The sequence below is a fragment of the Eleutherodactylus coqui genome, chromosome 1 (genome assembly GCF_035609145.1).
Source record: "Eleutherodactylus coqui strain aEleCoq1 chromosome 1, aEleCoq1.hap1, whole genome shotgun sequence".
Classification (NCBI taxonomy): domain Eukaryota; kingdom Metazoa; phylum Chordata; class Amphibia; order Anura; family Eleutherodactylidae; genus Eleutherodactylus; species Eleutherodactylus coqui.
In genome coordinates, this window is record NC_089837.1 from 421,110,299 (window position 1) to 421,132,337 (window position 22,039).

The 22,039-nt window shown below is 44.7% G+C and overlaps 1 protein-coding gene across 1 annotated transcript in view; it reads right to left on the minus strand.

Moving 5' to 3' along the window:
- Positions 1-22,039, minus strand: part of TDRD3 (tudor domain containing 3) — a 271,283-nt gene that overhangs the window by 156,298 nt on the left and 92,946 nt on the right. The window lies entirely within an intron of this gene.

Consider the following 22,039-nt stretch of genomic DNA (forward strand, 5'->3'; position numbering starts at 1 on the left):
TACGATCACATATACAACCGATCCTAATTTCTAAGAGTAAAGAATTTTGTGATAAATTTATCCGAATTTCCAACAAGTATTCCTTCGACCTAATCCTTCTGAACCTTGAGTTCTTGCAGGAGGAGATTACCAACAAAACGAGGGACATACAAGTTGTGGAACAGGAAATTCGTAACCAATTATCTATTGAAGAATTTAAGCAGTATGCTGAGAAATTAGAGAAATCGCTTAAAATACATAGAGAAAACATCGAGAGTACAAAGAGAAGTAAGTGGGTCCGTGACACGGAAGACTACCAAGTGGGTCGAGTCTTCAATTGGCAGACTCCAACAGAGCCAAGAACAACTAGACCTAGACGCCGGAGAGTACCAGACAATCGGAGGAAGAATAACAGACGTGGTGGCTCCCACTTTGGATGGTCCTCAGCAGCCTCTAATTCCTCCAACGGATCACAGGGAGAAAGTGGGCCTATTGATGATCTTGATTTTTTAGGCGAGCGACAATGACCACGAATACCGCCCGGAAATCAACGTCCAAGAGGAGAAGTGGTAGACGCCATCAGAGGACGAGGAAGAGGCCCCCCCCCAAGTGGAGACGCGACCGAACACGAGAGCACAGAACAGGGGGAGAGTCTAGTGGTCAATATTTCCTCAATTCCATTGTCTGACACCCAAGTAAAGGTACTGTCTAAAGGACTATCATTTTGCCCCTCACAAAATACTAACTGGTTTGATATTGACGTTGATTACAGGGCCTTTATCAGGAGATTGAGGTTGAAGACACACTTTGCATCGGCTACAGAAAGGTCGACGACCTGGACAGACGATACGGTTTCCTCGGACACGTTTTTGGCGGCTAAAGTGGGTCTACGCCCCGTAAGTAAATACCAGCCACTAGAAGAGGACTATGCTATAATGACGTTTGCCACATTAGTACAGAGGGATTTACACAAATTGAGAACTAGGAGTCAACACCAGATCCAAAAACAATATGAGCGTACAAGAATATAAGGCTATGAAAATACTTGGAAATGATGCCAGGATAACGATACGTGCCGCTGATAAAGGCGGCGCGGTTGTTGTTATGGACTCTACCAAGTGTCATGATGAAATCATGTCACAGTTAGCTGATAACTTGGTGTATGAACCCCTCAGGGGAGACCCTACAAAACAATATTTGACCGAACTGAGCCTCTTTCTAAGTGAAGGATTGGATATGGGAATAGTGGATAAAAAACTATATGATTTTCTACTCCCCCAGTATCTAATCGCACCAATACTATACACGGTCCCAAAAATACATAAAAACTTAAATGCACCACCAGGGCGACCGATAGTTTCTGGACGTGGCTCTCTCTATAACAACTGCTCACGGTTCCTTGATAAGATCTTGCGCAAATACGCTACGGGGGCTACATTATATATGCGTGACACGTCTGATTTTCTGTCGAAATTAAGACGAATAACACCTGATGCACACACAATAATTGGATCATTCGACGTATGTTCCCTATACACAAATATAGAACATAGTTATGGTCTTCAGGCAGTGAGAGAATATCTGGTTGCCTCGGATCTGTCCAATAGAGCTATTGAGTTTGTAATGCAATTATTAACGTTACTGCTGGAGCGGAATTTTTTCGTTTATGATGGAAGATTCTATAGGCAGAAACAAGGAACGGCAATGGGGTCCAATGTGGCCCCAACTTATGCCAACATTTTTATGAGACACGTGGAGGAGTGTCGTCTCTGTGCCTCCCCCTCCTGGGCTTCGGTCCAGGTGTGGTGGAGGTACATTGACGACATTTTCTTCGTGTGGAAAGGCACTGAATCAGAGCTTAGAACCTTCCACGACGAAATTAACTGTTTGGTCCCCAAGCTTAAATTCACGTTAGTGTACTCAACAGAAAAAGTACAGTTTCTGGACGTATTGGTCCAAAAAGTTGGACATACCTTCAGAACTGACCTATTTGTGAAAGAGACCGATCGCAACAACTTGCTATTGTACAACAGTCAACATCCTCCAGGGATGGTTAAGTCACTTCCCTGGAGTCAATGTTTAAGAGTTAGGAGGGTTGTTGAGGAAGAATTTGCAGATGTCCGATTATCTGCTATGTGCGAAAAATTTGTGAAACGAGGTTACCCCAACGAGTTGGTATTTCAGGCCAAACAAAGGGCCCTCATGACATCGAGGGAAGAGACATTAAGAGACAAAACAGCTAGGACACCACCTACACGTATACCGTTTGTGACGACCTTTGGCCCACATAGTGGCAAAGTTAAGGGTATACTAAATAAACATTGGCATATAGTGTCAGATAGCCATCCCGACATCAGGGATTTTCAACAGCCGCCGTTGATGTCGTATCGTCGGGGAACAAATTTAAAGGACAGGTTGGTACACACGAGTGGGACTACCACATATGGGGACACACAGAACAGACTGGCACCACTGAGAGCGGGTAATTTCCCGTGTTACAACTGCATAAATTGCAACAATTTAATTAGAGGTCAAAGTTTTCATCACCCCCATACAGGCAGAGTGTATAAAATCAAAAGACACTACACGTGCCAATCTACATTTGTAGTGTATGTCATCCAATGCCCATGCGGTCTATACTACGTGGGCGAGACCATCAATGAGGTGAAGAACCGTATTTCGGCCCATAAAAGCACCATTAGGACTGCAAAAAAAGATCTGCCGGTTCCAAAACATTTTTTGGAATTTGGCCACTCTATCAGTCAACTAAGGTACAGGATCATTGACTCGGTTGAGTCAAATCTCAGGGGAGGTGACCGTGAGAAACGCCTCAAAAGTCTTGAGGCGAAGTGGATCTTTGAACTGGGCACATTACATCCCAGAGGTCTCAACATCGAATATAATCCGTTATTATATAGGTAAATTACAGAGTTTTCTGTGTTGATATTATGTAAATGTATATACAGGAAAGTGTCATCCATAATATATGTAAACAAGCCATGATTATTGATTTTATGTTTGTATTTTTAAGGTCATCAAGTCTAGAGTGACCGAGCAGCTGCATCGACCAGTCAAGACCTCAGAATAATATGCCGTGTCCAAAAGAAAGGGTTTATAACCCAAGACGCCTAGTAAATTTCATATTAACATTATAAATCCTGACATTTTTATTTTGAATATCAGGTACAGAGAGACCTCTAACACTAAAAAACATGGATGGGGCTCTCTTCAATCCCCAAAAAATTTTTTTCCAAGAAGTCTTTTTTCTTAAAAAAAATTTTTTCTTAAGGGTTCTGTTCTCAAAAAAAAATTTTGTTTCTCAAAATTTTTTTTCTAATAAAGTATATTTTTTTCCTTAAAGTTTTTTGAGTAATGTATTGTTAAATAAAAATAAACTTAAGTGTTAATTGTACAAAGCATTGTGAACAGTTAGTCCTACCGTGCCTCAATATGAGACTCAGGTCCCTAGATAAACATCTTATTAAGGATGGATAGGGTAGGAGAGAAAGGATAACAGCAAGATAAGAGCTAAGTGGGCAGACACTATCCGAGAGTTGGAAAATCAGTATATACACAAATATTCACAACTATAAGAACATACAAACAATATTCTTTATTGATTTCATAACTCTGTGGATCAATTATAGATAGATTGACAACACATAAGGTCAGTGAATATGTGCCCAGGAGTAACAACATGGATATAAGATAGCCCGTGGGCTGTAGGGCCACCCAACATAATGGTTGGAATTAGTTTAGGGGTTAATATGCCGCTATATATGGGATAATAATCCAACACAATGGAGATAGTAAGGCAGATACTGCACTAGCATACACATGTAACGTTAGTACGTGTGTGGTATGCTAATGATCTCCAGAGGCACTATTGAGACGCTGACACACCGCCAGTGTAATGTGGTAGGCGGGCGGACGAGCGCGGTGAGCTCAGCGGTGACGTCAGCGCGCTGTGTGGACGACGCTGCGGACGTCTCACGCTGAGGATCTCCGGTAGTATAGCGGAGTAGCCGGCATAGCGCAGGCACGTAATGATAGAGTAGGAGGTAAGCGCGATGACGTCAGCACGCGACATAGACAGCATAGTGGGCGCCCACACAGTGATCAGCGCACTTTAACTACATAGCGGGGAACGCCCCCTGAATGAGGAAGAGACAACCATGGGGCAGGACAGCCGGTGGATGCACATTAATGACGTCAGGACTGGCACCAGGAGGCACTGACACTTATGGAGTAGATTCAGCTGCACGGTCCAGGAGAGCTCCAATAAGAACACAGGTAATAAAACTCTAGACAGCATTGGTAATTTTTATTGGGTGTAAATCATGGTGATGGGATATTTAAGGGCTGCATGTGCAGCCATGTTTTTATGCATTGGCTTGATAAAGACTGTATATTGCACAGTCGAAACGTTGCTGTACTTTTATGCGAAATGGATTAAAGGTGAAGTTTTAAACTCAAGGAAGTTTCTACAATTTCTCAAACAACCCTGGATGCTGCTGATGATATCGTTGTGTATCTTGATTGACTCTGGATGTAAGGTCTGCGTCCATTTTCAGCTTGGCACCCATCAAGCCCATTCAGCTCTAGTGAGTATATCTCTCCTATGCATCTGTTGTGCTGCGATAGCTTCAGTATATTGGGACATACCACAGGACCCTGGCGGACGAACTGATGGTAAAATTCCCATCCGACAGCGCTAGTGGCAGAAGGCGCAGTTCCGAGGGCCAGGTAGCAGGGGAGGCGCGGAGATCAGGCAGCATGTACAGCGCAGGCAGGGGAACACTCTCCAAGGCCTTTGCCAGCTTTATGGCTCCCCAGCAAGACTGTGTCACCGCTCCCCAGTCAAGGCTGAGTCGGCGGGAGCACTGTAAAAGGATGGTGAGGGAGTACGTAGCCGATCGCACGACTGCCCTCCGTGACGCCTCTGCTCCCTACAATTACTGGGTGTCGAAGCTGGACACGTGGCCTGAACTAGCGCTGTATGCCCTGGAGGTGCTTGCTTGTCCTGCGGCTAGCATCTTGTCAGAGAGGGTATTTAGTGCGGCTGGGGGAATCATCACGGATAAGCGTACCCGCCTGTCAACTGACAGTGCCGACAGGCTTACACTCATACAGATGAACAAAGCCTGGATTTCCCCAGACTTCTCTTCTCCACCAGCGGACAGCAGCGATACCTAAGCAATACGTAGGCTGCACCCGCGGATGGAAGCATCGTTCTCTATCACCACCATCAAAAACGGGGACCTTTTAGCTTCATCAATCTGTGTATTATATTCATCCTCCTCCTCCTCCTGAAACCTTACGTAATCACGCCGAACGGGCAATTTTTCTTAGGCCCACAAGGCTCAGTCATATGACTTTTGTAAACAATGTTTATACGTTTCAATTCTCATTAAAGCGTTGAAACTTTCACCTGAGCCAATTTTTATTTTAACTGGGCTGCCTCCAGGCCTAGTTACAAGTTAAGCCACAGTAAGCTAAGCGATTAATGGGTTTCACCTGCCCTCTTGGTTGGGCATGGGCAATTTTTCTGAGGTACATTAGTACTGTTGGTACACCAATTTTTTTGGGCCCTCGCCTGCAGTGTAATCCTAGTAATTTTTTATCGGCTTCGCCTGCACTCATGGTACAGCAAGAAAATATAATGATTTCCATTGGGTTATATCCAAGATGGTGGCTTATGAGAAAAGAGGATGATGCTGGAAAAGGGAAAGATTATAAAGACAGGGTGGGTGATAGTTATATATAGATATATCCTATTAAAGAGTTTTTGAAATTAACCATGGCTGTCGAGTTTACAAAAACTTACTTCTAGTATGAGACTCTCAACCGGCTAACAGCAACAAATGTATGAGAACTTCTCTCTCTATAACGCCGTATCCACACGGGTGAATTTATCGTGCAATGTTGCTGCAATGTCACAGTCGTACAAATTGCATGTATGTAGAGCACATGCTTTCCTATGGGTTCTTACACATGAGCGATGTTCTATATTGCGCCAAATTGCAGCACTCTCTATACAGCCACGATTTGCGATGGTTTGTAGCCCATGTTTCCCTATGGAGCTTTCCATCCTGTTGCATTGCATTAAAACGCGGTTTTCGTGCGGTGCAACTTGGACAGTATGAAATCCTACTGTAAAAGCCCTAAACTAAGCCCTAGCTGCAGTAAAAAAATGAAAAAAAATTAATACATCACTCACCTAAGAGGCGCTGTCATCTTCGGCGCGTTGTCTCCTCTTCAAGTCTGGCACTCGTCTTTAGTCTTCTACCAGCCCTTCCTAGATTGGAGGATGACAATCCTCATCTCCAGGAAGGGTTGGCTGTGATTGGTTCACAAGTGCAGTGGCTCAGCCAATCAGAGTCAGCACTTGAGGAACCAAATCACAGCTGGCTCTGATAGGCTGAGCCAGCGATCGAGAACCAATTAGAGGAAAAGCTTCCTGGAGGCGGAGATTCTCAATGTCTGCAGGAGACTTCAAGCAACTGCGGAGTATCTTCAGGAGAGACGCGCCACAGATGACAGAACCAGAGAGGTGATGTATTTTTTTTTCCTGCAGCTAGCACTAATTTTCAGACTATGGCTTATAAATAAAGCCCTCCCCCTCTCCCTCCCCTCCAAAAATCCTCGCACATAGTGCTACAAAGTCACACGAAAATCACGTTTTTGACGCAAGAAAATGCAGTGATATCGCACGGACCACCGATGCGACATCGCTGTGAATTTTCTCAATCGCAATGCCCATGTGAATGCGGCCTGTTTCACACAGGCTACAAATCTCACTACAAAACACATGTATGTGAAACTCTAATGGGTTCTTTCACACGGGAGTGTTTTGTAGCCTGAAGGAACGCATTGGAAACCATGAGCTTCATATACAAGCATTTTGTAGCGAGATTTTGTAGCCCGTATGAAAGGCGTTAAGTACACTGCAGTATTTTGGTCAGCACTTTGCATCAGCCTTTATAAGCTAAAACCAAGACTGGGTCCAAACTATGGAAGAAGTGCAAACCTTCCCATTAGTTTTTTCTCTGTAGGTTCCATTCCTGGTTTCGACTCAAAAATTCTGATGCAAAATACTGAACAAGCGCAGTCTGAAGGAGGCCTAAAAATGTAGCCCTGGCCTTACTTAGAGGGGCTGTCCCAGAATGAAAACTTATCACCTAGCGACAGGATACCACATGAGCATCTGATTTTGTGGTCTCACTGCTAGGACCCCCCCCCCCCACCCCCATTACAAGAACAGGTGGGGTAGATATAGACTATTATAACAAAATTAACTATTGGCTTTCTACAGTTTATTCCTTTCTCCAACTCGCCATCCATTGTACTAGGTGGTAACATATTTACGTCTAAGGCCTCTTTCACACGGGCTACAAAATCATTGCTACAAAACGCATGTAGGTGAAGCTCATGGTTTCCAATGGGTTCTTTCACATGAGATGTTTTGTAGCCTGAAAGAATCCATTGGAAACCATGAGCGTCAGCTACATGCGTTTTGTAGCAATAAGTTTGTAGCCCGTGAGAAAGACGCTTAAGGCTGCACGGGCTACAAAATCTAGCTACAAAACATCGCTCATGTGAAAGAGCCCATTGGAAACCATGGGCTTCACATTGTAGCAAGAGTTTGTAGCCAAAGGCCTAGGTCACACTGGCGGCAGCATCGCCGCGAGAAAATCGCTGTGATACCGCGATTTTGTAGTGCTACAAAGTCACACATGGTGCTTCAATGGCTTGAAATATAATCCCTACCCTGAAAATAAGCCATAGCTGCAGGAAAAAAAAAAGTATACATCACCTTTGAAGCGCTGTCCCCAGCACTGTTCTTCATAATATCTTCTGGCGGGGGATTGAAAATCCCCGCCTCCTGAAAGCTCTGGATGACACTTAGCCAGTCAGAGCCAGCGCTCGATGAATGGCTGTGATTAGCTACGCGTCAGCCAATCAGAGGCAGAGCTTCCAGGAGACGGGGATTTTTCAATCCCCAGCCAGAAGAGATGAAGAAGAATAGTGCTGGGGTCCGGGAGGAAGCTGCAGCAGTGCCAGACAGCGTTCTTAAGGTGATGTATACTACTTTTTTTTTTAATGCAGGCTTAGGTTATCGCTTTGACAGTACGATTTCCTATTGTCAAAGTTGCATTGCGCCGTACGAAAATCGCGTTTTCGTGCGATGCGATACAACAGGGAGGAAGGCTGAACGAACACGCTATTTTTGCCATTGTCGCAACTTGACAAAATCGTGCAACTTTGTCACTCATGTGAATGAGGCCTAATGCTGACAAAAACAGTAAAGCTGAAGACATTCCTTTGTAGTGAATGCAGCCCACATCCTCTAATACTGCCATTGTGTTGCTACCAGCAATACCATGTCTGCTGGTGTCCCATTACTGTACTGATATTATAGCCCAATTCCTCCAAATACCATACTTCAGATCTAATAAGCTACAGATTAACAAAGTCAATTACTGCTAACCCCCGATTAGACGCCCAAACTAATTCAGCTCACCAACCAAATCCCTAAATAAATTCGGATCCCAGACCAGACCAAACTTTTATGAGACCAGATCTCTAGACCCAGACTAGACGTTTTTAGGGTTCCAGACAAATAAAAAATAAAAGTGATCTTATATATTCATAGGAAAACCGATGGCCTCGAGTCCCCTTCCATTATACAATATTATAGAGCAACTATATTACACCAATTCAGATTCCCCTGGCTAAATGATCCTTTGAAGGAGTGGGTATCTATTGAGAATCGTAGACTAAATAATCATTCCCTAAGGCACCACTTGCTGGCTCAATGATACTTCAACTCTAAACCCTCCTTTTTCCCAGCCATTCTCCTTGCACTCTCCTAGTATAGTAACCAAAAAGCTAAAGGATATTTCTTTCCCTCTGCACAAAGCTGAAATAACCATCCTGGAAATAGCCATTGAGAATCTCTCTCTATCCAGATGGAAACAATTAGGTCTAACTCACATCAGTCAGTTTTGGGAGAATGGACGTTTACCATTTTCAGGAATATTGAACCGATTCAGCATCCCCAAACAAAGACGTTTTCAAACACTTACAGATCAGTCATCTTCTAAAACCATTTCCACCTCCTAAGAGAATGAATGTGCCATTCAAACTTGATGCTTGGTTATCATCCCTGTAGGGATAAAACAAAAGGACTATCCGCTTGTTACCCCATATTAAACCAACCTTTAACTGAACCCTTGGAAACCATGAACAAAAAACGGGAGGAGGATTTGAAAATCCAGATTTCCGAGAATCAGTGGTTCGAGGCATACTCTATGGTTGGTTCAATCGCTAAGTGCGCCAATCATTTTGAAAATTCCCACAAAATACTCTATAGATGGTACTTGACTCCATGCTCCTTGAACAAATTAGCTCCTCGTTTCTCCAGGAACTGCTGGAAGTATGGGGCATCGGATGGTACCTGTGGTGGGATTGCCTATATGTCTCCAGGCTCTGGGGCCAAGGCTTCCAGCTTATCACGAGCCTCACGAACATTCAAATGTTACCTAACCTTGCTCTGGCTCTTCTGAACTTAGATGCAGACCAACTCCCAAGTACTTTAGGCACTCCAATAATGCATATCTTAATTGCGTGTAGATCAAGTATCACCTAGCACTGGAATGTTAATTTCATCTCCTCTATTTCCGATATAGGTAAAGCAGTTAACAACAACTGCTGGTTCGAGGGCATGCATCCAGTGCTTTCAACAGAAAAGGGGAGTTCAGGCACGACTGGGCGGCTTGGCTTCAGAGCTCTTACTGTTGCTTCCTTGACCTGATACTTTAATATTCAGTCTACACTTGGCCTATTGAGAGAACTACTATATGTGATCTGAGAAATTATAACTTGACCAGTTTACTTTTACTTACTTACTTTTATATTAAAACTGTTTGATTTGTTTTAATTCAAGCAATGAAACTTAAGAATTTATTAATTCACGTTTCTTGTTAAAAAAAAAACTTCCAAAACTCAATAAAAATTGTTTAAAAAAAAAAGTGATCTAGGAACTTTTGTATCCTGAACTGAAAAATCTAGGAGTAGAATATTTTTTTAATTTGATTAATTACTGTTAGATTTCAAAAAGAAAGATTTCACATTGAACAAACTGCCTTCCGCTCTGTACCCCATCCTGTCCCAGCTCAACAGATGAAGAAAGTCAGGAACAGAGATATTTACAGAGGAAAACCTGCACCAAAATCTACATGTAACCCATAGATTTTGATGTGGATTTCCCCTCCTCATTTGTAGAGGTCCGTGCTGGAAAATCCACGGCATAAATTGTAATGCTGCAGGTTTAAAATCTGCGGCTCAGATCACATGACAAGGTGGATTTTTTCTGCCACAAGTGGATGAGATTTCTTGAACGGCCATCCACGGGAAAATCTGCAGCATTTCCCCTAACCAACTCGGGAATCCTATTTCAAGGTATTGGAAATTGAAAATCAATGTACCCAACGATAAGATGTTTATGTCCAAAGGGCCTCGTTCTTCAGATATCGATTCCTCTGCCCTCTGGTCATTTACAACTCGTTGCCGCCAATTTGTGCGGTGAAGCTGATCGAAAAACTTCAGCATGGCTGTCCGAAATGTGCCGTGTCATTACTGTGCTAGCATCCATGGTTGGGTCTCCGTAAACATTCAGAAGGTACAGGTGCAGAAGATGGAGCAAGGGTTAGGGACACAAACGGGGGGGGGGGGGGGGGGGGGTAGTACAGGAGGTATGGGGCAGGAAGTGTACATGATAGGAAAAAGTGGAAATCCATAGGGAGAGGCAGGGGGCGTATTGTTGGGATGGGGACTAGATCAGGTGGTTTGGTATGCCTCTTTAAGGCACGTCTGAAATTCCATGTGTTGGGGATTATCCGGGTGTTTTGGGGTAGCGCGTTTCAGAGGACCGGTGCTGATCTAGAGAAGTCCTGGAGGCGAGTATCTGAGATTCGTTTTAGATTGGCGTTTAATCAGAGTGCTTTATATGCACCATGTCGTCAGATGGCATTTTGTCAAACTGCCCCTCAGCGGTCTTCTGTCACACATCAACAAAATTTACCAGGAAGGCACAAACTATTGCTATACTGCCAAAATCAGCTTCTAGTATCGTGAGTCAACAGAATAAATAGGAGGCATTGCTTTAGGAGCTACTCTCATATATACATATATTAATGTCCCCTGCACTGTGTGTATGCTGTGTGGTAACGATTACCTGTTCCCACCTGGTAAAAACTGAGTGTAATATTATTATGTGTAGTTGTGTGCTTGCATCCCAATATATAATGTATCCCATCTGCCGCACCCACATCCTTAAAATCCAAACACACCACATTTATATGGGTGTCTTTCTTCCTATCACACTATAGGGTTATGCCCAGCGCAAGCAACGGAGCAATTTCCTCGGTTTTGTGCCAAATGTAACGTTCAAATGCACTATATGCCAATTTATACCATACACACCATAATAAATATATACAATGCATTCAGAAGGTATTCAGACCCTTTCCTTTTTTTTAACATTTTACAAAGGGTGCTTTTATATCTGCGCTGGAAATTCCGTTCCAGGAGCAGGAAAGGGAAATCCTCCCAGCCAACCGGTTCAGTCTCTGTAGGGAACCTAACAGCGCCAGGTGGAACCAATTGACTATATTGGAGTCCACTAACTTTCCGAACAGCTGGCCGCCTTTGGACAGAAGAAAAAGTGCGGCATGCAGAGTTTTCGGTTCCAGTATTTTCAGCGGCATCTGTAACGGAGCCTCCGGCCAGAGGGTCCAACGCAGATGTGACACCGGCATTACTTGTCCCTAAGCTATTCCTGTGTTGTTTTGGCTGTGTATTTAGGGTCATTGTCTTGTTGGAAGGTGAACCATTTGCCAGTTCTGCCCAGTCAGAAGTCCTTTGTGCTAGGAATTAGGTTTTCATTAAGAAATGTATCTGTATTTTGTTCCATTCAGCTTTCCATCAAACCTGACTAGTCTCCCTGTTCCGGCCGCTAAAAAATACCCCCAACAACAGGATGCTGCCACCACCATGCTTCACTGTAGGGATGGTATTGGGCAGGTGATAAGCAGTGCCTGATTTCCTACAGACATCATGCCTAGAACTGAGGCCAAAAAGTCTATTCTTGGTTTCTCAAACCAGAGAATCTTGTTTCTCATACTCAAGTCCTTCAGGTGCTTTCGAGGAGAGCCTGGATTGCTGGAGTGTTGCAATTATGGTTTTCCTGGAAGTTTTTCCCATCTGCACACAGGATCTTTGGAGCTCAGCCAAAGTGACCATTGGGTTCCTAGTCACCTCTCTTACCAAACCCCTTCTCCCCCCAAATGGAGGAGCTGTGTCTGAGCAAAAGACCTTTGTTATGTGTGTATGATTTCCCCAAAAGTTCTGCACCCTTTCTAGCTGCAGTTTTGTTGCAATTTGTACAAAATCAGGGCAAAAAAATAAAATTTTTTGAGCAATTTATGTAAAACTGTATTAGAAACAATGCAAAATTTGTGCAAATTGTGGTAAATCTGCAGCAATTTCGCACATGCCACTGGTAAGCTGCAAAAATATGCCTTGTAGCCCCCTGAACCTCTGCAGAAATGATAATCCATCCATTTTGGCTCACTGGCTTATTGTGCAGACACCACATTGGCAGCGGTACTGGTGTATCTTGTTGACGCCGAAAGTATGGGTGGAGAGAAGGTGTAGCCAGTTTGATAGCCAGGTGGTGCCCACAGGTGGTGATTGGCTGCTGGAGGCTGTGAGTGTAGCCAATGGGCTGGCAGGCTCTTGCGACTCAGCTTCCCACCCACGTCAGTGAGTGTTCCTTATATGCCGCTGCTGAGCTGTGGGGGGTGGGTGCAGGCTTTTCGTTGCAATCCCGGAGTGACCATCCGTGTCCTCCTACCCGTCGTTGGTCCACCTCCTGCCGCCCTGCAATTTTCCCCTCCCGGCTGCTGTAAGAGTTAACCTGGCTGCTCTTGTAACATGCACATTCTGTATCCCTTCCACCTCCTGTCACAGACCCTGTCGCGGCGCTGTTTGTTGTGGCGCTGTGACTCACCCCTCCCGGCTTCTGTCACTCACCGTGGGCCTCTGCTCTTCTTTGTGCCGTACCGGTGACGCTGGGACCGGTGTGATCATGGCTGCATGCAAGGATCGTCTGGGGCAGAAGGCATGGCGCGGTCACCACCACGAATTTAAGACTGAGAGAAGCTGCTGCTCCGGCTCCCTCGGTCCCGCTGCGGTCACTGATGATGATGCAAGGTCCCCCTCCAGCCATTCCAAAAACACACCCTAGCCAATCAGCTGCTTCGGAGGCGTTACCTGGGCGGACACAGTCATTCACTAGGTCTCCACCCATCCTTCTGGTAGAGACAAGATACACCAGTACCGTTGGCACCTTAGCACACTGATGGTTTAGTAATCAGCTGTAAGGTAAGTCAGTCAATCCAACAGTACTGACTGTGAGCCTGTGATGGGCTTGTGTTATACACAGCAGACAATTAGAGAAGGCAGAACTGCAGAGGTTTTGGGCACCGGTACTCAAGGATAGATCTGAGCTTGAGCAGGTACAAAGGCGGGCAACTAAAGTAATGCATGGAATGGGCAGACTACAATACCCAGAGAGGTTATCAAAATTGGGATTTGGTTTCCAAAAAAAAAAAAAAGGGAGCTGAGGAGCGACCTAACAACTATGTATAACTGTATCAAGGAACAATACAGAGCATCTGTTTATATCCAGGACTGTGACTGTAAGGAGGCGTCCTCTACGTTTAGAGGAAAGAAGGTTTCTACACAGACATAGAAGGGGGTTCTTTACTGTAAGAGCAGTGAAACTATGGAACTCTCTGCCTGAGGACAAGTGATAGCAAATTCGATAAAAGAGTTCAAGAGGGGCCTGAACACCAAGGGTTGTTGATCCAGGGATTATTCTGATTGCCAGATTGGAGTCAGGGAGGATTTTTTTCCCTTAAATGGTGAAAATAGGCTGTTTTTTTTCCCTTTCTCTGGACCAACAGAAGGGGAGGAGTAATAGGCTGAACTGGATGGACATGTCTCTATGTGGACTGCGGAGGAATAAAGAACACGTTTTTTATTGCACCTTTTATGCTGTCACCACTGCCTTAATCTTATTGAAAGGGAGCAGCAGTCTGAACCAATGATGTGACAGGGGGTGTTTCTCGGACTACCTATTGTCACAGATCATAGCTCTACCCTAATGTTACACCTCCAGACGCTGCTTTATCATTTTTAAGCTTATAACTGCTCATTCACTATAATCACTGCCAGTTTTTCTTTAGATTGTATAGAAAACCTTGCCCCACAATCTCCTGAACTCACATCAATAAAATTGTAAGAAGAATCCCACCGGCAACTGACTGACTGCACTGCAGATTATCAGTGTATACCTTATGTGTATGGGCAGCTTTACTCTAACACAATGTTTCCCAACTCCAGTCCTCAAGGCACCCCAACAGGTCATGTTTTCAGGATATCCCATAGTAAGAACACCTGGGGCACTGACAATAATTACATCACCTTTGCAATGATCCTGAAAACATGACCTGTTTGGGTGACTGGCGTTGGGAAACACTGATCTAACAGCTACTCTTCAGCACAACAAAAAATACTGTTTCAGTAAGTATTTTAATTCCAAAGCACAGACCGCTAAGACATTATCCTTGTAACCCGCGCACAGGTCAATTACCTGTACTGAGACACTGGGACCTTAGGAAAACGTCTAAGCCGGCTACATGAAACAACTTATTTAGCCTTGTGTAGGAGTGTGCCCCGCCAGATGAGACATTGCCACCCTGTGATTTCCATGCAAATCAGGACAGTTAAATTGTTAGATGATCGTGCACAGTTAAACGGGTACGACTATAATGTCACCGCGCTATTGTTTTCCTTCTGCGAATGTGTGTGTGTTAAGCTGATTGATAGACCCTGTAGGAGGAAAAGAATAGTTTACATGAAGGTCTACACAACAATGTGACATTCAGAAATCAAAGCGCTGAGCTGCCTGAGAACAATTCCCTTACAGCAAACCTTAGAAGAAAGTAAGTCTTACGCAACGGAAGGCAAAATCATCTCCATGTAGTTAAAAATATACTAGGAAATAAAGCAGGTGGGATCCGGCAGTCAGAACACTTCAACATTCCCAACTTGTGAAGGTCGCTTCACGGACTAGAGCTTACTTCTGTAAACAGCAGGGACTGAAAGGCGGAGGAACCTCTTCTGCGGATGAGCCATGGGGCCGTACACGTCCCATACTCTACCTGCCGCCATGCAATGCTACATAGGGAGCCTCAGTTACAGAGCGCTTCAGCCCAAGAAGTATTGAAAAGCGGAACAAACATGTCCATATTTTTTTTTTTTTAGTCTGCAGGAATCCGCACGCCTCCTATGAAATAAGCAGCGGTACAGTAAGGGCCACATGAACTTCTGCTAGTGCACTGCTATTGCTCCATACACAATGGAATCACTGCGGAAACTTTCTGCTGTATGTGCAGCAGATTTTAGAAATCTCCTCCATATGGATTGCACTCTACATGCTGCAGTATTTCTGCAGCATATACAGCCCGTGTCAAGGCGGTTTGGCGTGTTCACGCGTCGCTGATTTTCTGCACAACTGGTTACAGATTTTCCTGCGAATTTCATCCTTTCAATTGAATCCAAACTGTAGGACTGCAACAAAATCTGCAGCAAAACAGAGACGAGTTAAAACCCCCTAAGGGCTCATTCGCAAGGGAGTATATAGTTTCAGTCAGGGTGCCTTCACAGTTGCGATCACGATATCGCTGCATTTTGGGGGGGCTTTTTTTATGCAAATGTCAATAGGACTTTCTAATGTAAACAGTGCATCACACAAAAATCGCAAGTTTGTGCTTTGCGATTTTTGGACTCAAATACCATTAGCATCATCCCAAAGGCTCTATTCAGCTGCATAGGCAGATTAGCAAACCCAACTGGACATCTCTTCCCCATAACAATTTAGTTTGAGACTGCATATTTCACAGAAACTGACACTTTCCAAAGTCTTCTTATCTTGGATTTTCATAAACTTAAGGGGTTGTTCAGTTACCAGTCGGGTGGTTTCTGGTAACATTATCTTCCACATCAAGCAGTGGACAGGTAAGCTGCTTTTGTTATTTTAGCACCCCAGGTGCTAGGAGGAATGTTGTTCGGCAACCGCTCAACCTCTGTAATTTATATGGCCAGCAATTTATTGCCTCAAACCCCATCACCATCCCTCAGGTGAACCCCTGTAGATGCAGTAGAGAGGATGACGTTTGAGGCCTTGTACTACGCATAGTAAAGAAGCCAAAGATTAGGCAATTCTGGAGTGTGGATATTTTATAGAACACCCCAATTTTCCCCATGACCATGATACAATTTGAAGCCATCCTAAAGCTTTTGTATTGTAATATTAATGCACAATATCTGTATCAGTCCTCAAAAGACCCCACATTTGACCATCTAGTCAAAGTCACGGCAGTCATCAATTATTTCAGTACCAAATTTGCTGGGGCACACATGCCCAAAAATAATATTTGCATGGAAGAGTCTCGAATTCATTTCAAAGGGAGGCTTAGATTCCGTTAATACCTGTACAGAAAGATGGCCAAGTATGGCAAATGTATAAGCTGTGTGAGTACCTCAGGGTGCAGTTTATGTTTTTACAAGAGGAAGGACTTCAATTAAGCTTTTTAATTATCCATGTACTATATATATATATATAACCAGTTATAGATTTTTTCTTTCTCTATGGATTTTGAATACATGCACATATTATTTTGACAATTTCCTTGGATGGTTAGAAAACCACTTGAGTCCTTATAAGAGTCATCTTTCCTGAAGTAGAGTTATATGGGACGCACCACTGGTATCACCGTAGTGAGAGAAGTACTGCATGCGCTCTACGCTGGAGCACATCGTCAGACCATCTTACTCTGAAGGGGAAAATCTGATGTTTGGGTGGATGCGCCCCATGGTGCCAAGCATCACCTGATTGCCCTCTACTTGTGGTGGATGAACTCCCACTCGGGAAAGGAGAAGACTTCAGTGAGAGCTACAGGATTTACTAGAAATGTAAGTACATTTGAATTGTAATCTTTTCCTGCTGCTTAATATAGTAAGACTAGTAATTATTAGGAAATTAAAGTACTTGTGTTTCTGGTGGCACAATGTGCCACACAGCTCAGCTACATGCACGTCACACACACACACACACACACACACACACACACACACACACACACACACACACACACACAGCTCTGCTACATGCATGTCACAAACACATAGCTGTGCTACGTTCCTTTCGCATATGAGTTGCGCATGATTTAGGAACTTCAGCTGCTAGCTTAGGAGACATGTTCACTCATAGCTTTCGTCTGTGTTTTACGAACTTCAGCTGCTGGCTGAGGTGACATCATAGTTTGTTGCTGTCATGTAAGCTGCATTAGCTTCACGGCAGCATTGCACCCTCTGTGGTGGCATGTTTGCACGAAAGCGATGGTTAGTTTTAGCACTGAACAACAGTTGATGATTAGATGAAGGCTAGACTCATGTTGGCGGCATTAGCACTTGAGATGACATGATATCACATTCAGGAGATGTGAAGATACTGGTGGAGGACTATGCTTTAATGTTGTGGGTCAATATGCACTGCCAGCTATGTATGTAGACATTTGTGAGGTGTCATTTATTGGAGTCTCCACACAGGTGTGCAGCTGTCTGACAACCAGCCACAAACTGGCAGACTGAGTACTGCTGTATCCATAGCAACTGAGGCCGCACGGGTTTGTGGGGGATATAGTCTGCCCATAATTTCTCACTCACTGCTGGAGGATGATAAAAGGTCCTGTGATGACATCACAGTCATTTGATCTACATCACAGGTGCTGTCACACAGACACACAAACACACACAACCACATATCTATTTGATGGACAAGTGGTCGTTAGTAGTTTGAATGTTTTCTGTGATCTTTGGAAAGTGTTGAGTGTCCATCTGCTTCCTTGTTAGGAATAAAGTTTTGGTTATTCCCTGTCTGTTGATACGCGACACCGATTTAAAGCAATACCACATTATCGAAGGCGAGAGGATTTGAATGTGCCTTTTTCCCGCACATGAAATTGGCGTCCACAGCTGAATTAAAGCACGCAGATTTGTTTTGCAGACCTTTTGGTCAGGAAAACAAATTGCAGCATGCTCCATTTTGCTGCGGTTCCCGCACGGATGGCTCCTGTTGAAGTCAATGGAAGCTGTCCATTTCGCAGCCCGTCCGCAATTGAATTGCCGGGCTGCGGATTCCGCGAGACAGCAGGAACTTTTTTTATTGTTTTAAAGCTCTACTGTGCATGTGCGCTTCTGCACACATCCGCAGTGAAGACCCAGACAGGTAAGCACGGTCCTCAGCCGCACGCTGATTCCACTGACGGCTCCCACATGCGGAATTCGACCCGCCTATGGACATGAGGCCTAAGATATAGAAGTAATCGGTATTATTGTATCTTGACGCCACCAGAAGGTAGGGGTGTGACAGCCCTTCAAAGGAGGAATGCCCCCTGTCACACCCCTACCTCCCAATTGGTGGATTGCTAAAGGTCCTTGAAGGTCCTAGCAGCATCTGCAGTGAGTGTAGCCTGTGGTGGAGGGTTAGTGGTGGTTATTGCAGTTAGGCTTAGATTATTAGCTGTACATGGGGTCATGTTACCCCCTTTAACATGGCACCAATCAGAGGTAATAATGTACGGCTAACTGCTAAAACCACCCCTAACCCTATAAGCCTGCAGCACAGGCTACAATGACAATAGATGCTGCAGCAGAGAGCAGGGCGGCCAGGTGTCCACATACTGGCGGCACCCACAGGGCAGAGGACGAGCATGCAGCTCCCCCATCCGCTGCATCCTCCGATGCCCGAAGACGACATTCACAGGCTCTGGTGATCTAGGGAGCGCGTGATTGAGGGGTTACATTCACCCCATCCAGACCTGCACACCTGCTGGAGTGCCACGGAACCACACAACTCAGCGGGAGGAAGGGCCCGGAAATCACGGCCGACCCTTCGGATCAGCTAACTGCGGGGAAGACCGGGCAACACAGGAAGCGGGGTACAAACTGCAGACAGGGGGGAGGCAGGGGGGTGTACAGCCATAGTTTTGCACAGAGGCACAGGAGAAGGGGGCACAGGAGAGGTACTGGCAGCTAGTCAGAAGCTAGGGGTATGACAGGGGTGTCCCTCCGTTGAAGGGCTATCACACCCCTAGATTCCGGTGGCATCAAGATACAACAATACCGGCATGATCAAACTTTGAAGACCTAGCTCCAATCTATGGCATATGGGAATAGCTTCAATGGTATCAAAGCCAGAACGCAAGCACATTCATTCAGCCACATGAAACCTCAAAAAAAAACAAAAAACTACAGTTGAACAGTGTCTACACAAATCATCAGATGGCGCTTGCACAACTTTGGACTAAGAACCAGACATTCAGCAACAAGTGTTCCTATTCACTCCACTGCTCTAAAAGTCTAACAGAGTGCAGAACAAGACAGCACTGGAGATTGGAATGGAAGTCTATCCTTTTCAGCGATGAGTCCTGCTTTTGTCTCAGATAGAAGGAGACCACGTGGGCAACAACATGAAGAGGCATTTGAGAGGGAACATCACACCAATTCTACTCCTGGAATTGTGGTGTGGGGTGGCATAATGAACAGTAGCTGGACCCCTCAAGCCTTCATTACAGGTACACCAACAGCTCAGCTTTAGGATTTGCTTGTGGAACCAGTGGTATGGACATTTTTCCCAAAGTGTCCCAGGAGCAGTTTTTCAATACGGCAATGCCAGGCCACATGTTGCTTGTTCAACTGTGAGTAGCATGCATGCCTAAATGTGCTACCAGGACTGCAGCGTCTCCAAACGTGTCTTCTATCGGGCACATCCGGGGCAACGTTAGTTGGCAAAGGGAACTGCCAGCTGTGGATCTTGATGATTTGCGTGTCCAAGTGTATTAAGCATGGTAGAACATTCCTCGGACAAATCAATAATAAACTTATTGATAGCATGGCGATGCGTGTAAGATTTCCATATATTTACAGTTTTCAAATTTATGAAGAGGACCCCATAATTGAAACCCCAGAACGCTCCCTTTTCCCAGGAGTCGATGCGTGCGATTTGGTGCATCCACTGCTGCACCTGGGTTATCCTCTCCATACAGATAAAGAGTAAGATGCTGGTACAGAAGTGAAGTGCCTCAGCTCCAGGGGTGCTGTAGTATGTGATACTGGGCGCAAAAGCCTGAGGGGCCACCCAAGAATACTAGTTTGTCAAACACTCAAAAAACATGAGTAGGTCACCAATTTGCAGAAAATTGTTGGTAGTCACGTAGAAGCACAAGAGGAATGCCCTTTTCTTACTATTCCAGTGAACCTCAAGCCAGATTGCAATGTGGCCTATAGTAGGTACATGTAAGGGGTTGATCTACTGGATTAATTGTTGAAGCCATACACAGCCATGCGAAAAACGAACATGTGTACAAAACGCTGTGCAGATGGCACCATACAACGCTCACATGCTATGATGATGTACAGACCAGGGGGAACATTCTTTCATATTCAGGAGACTGATTGAAGGGTTATTCTGTGAGTTGTCAACTCTAGGCCTATTCTCTGGATAAGTAATCAGTAGTTGATTGACAGGGATGTGCCGCTTGGGATCGCTATCCATCAGCAGATAGTCCGGTCCGCCATCAGTGTAGTAGGCCGGTCTTGTCATCAGCGAGAACGCCAGCTTCACTCCCATTTACATTAATGGGAACTCCATGCTTCTATTACACTTCCTGCCCCCCTTTATGGCCGTAAAGGGGGGCAGGAATGACCGTTTTAGCTGACCCTGACACGCCAGATAGACTGTAACAGAGTAGAACACCACAAGTTCTAAACAGGCACGTGAACAAGGATTATTCTAAATCACAAACTGGAAACTATATAACAAAACAGGAGGGAGAGACAGGAAAGTACAGATCACAACTCCATACCAAACAGGAGGGACGGAGCAGGGACAGTAGTATTAAGTCCCCCTTGCACGTTCTTTGCTCCTCACGATTCCCTTTCAGCAATCATTTATAATCTTGCCATATGCTCACCCTGCCCTGCATGCTAGGGAATAGCTTGCTGCATAAGAAATCGGATTAGAATAAAATAATAAGCTATGATTTATTAATACTTAACCCTCTCAATGGAGACAACCTCTAAAGTCAGCATTCTTTCTTAAGGTTCGGCATTGCATCATAATAGATTTAGATTCTATTTAAACATACAAGTCAATCACATAAAGGCTGTGCATTTTTTGCACGTGTGTATTTGATCACGGAGGTTGTCAGAAATCTGCCAGTTATTAAGCAAATCAGTATAAAGAAATTAAGAACTGCACGACGAGGCGGCATTGTGCGCTTGAAAATTCCAAAACTGCTTCGCATCCCTAATTCACGAGAAGTAGGATGTGAAAGTGGAAAATAAGCTTTTAAGCATTTTCATTTCCCGTGCCCACACGGTGCTGCTAATGAAAGGCGCATCTGTTCCATTCGGAAACTTATTTTAAGGCTTTCTGAACATAGGGCACGTGGCCTGCCTGTGCACCCTCTGCTGCCCCTCTCCTAATTACTGAAGGTAGTACACTTGTCACGAATCCAGCCCAACCCGACAGCCGCAGCGCCAAAACAAATAGAAACAGCTGGTAACTGGCAGCACATACTGAGGCCTCTCACTGCCAGTCAGCTCTGATTTACTTCACCAACTAAACCCTCTCCCGAGCATTAATAAAACACCGGTGTGCATCCTCCATCAGCCGCAGACAAAGGGGGAACATAATCAGTCCGAGAGAAAACTGCTGCACTTGCCGCACACAGGAGGTCAAAAACAGTGGCACGCAATTGCAACAGAATTCATTTTGTGCACTCCATGGAGAAATGACCTGATATAGAACGTGTCTGCATTTTATAAGGGGTAGGAAACAAGAAGAAAAGAAAAGATTCAGTTC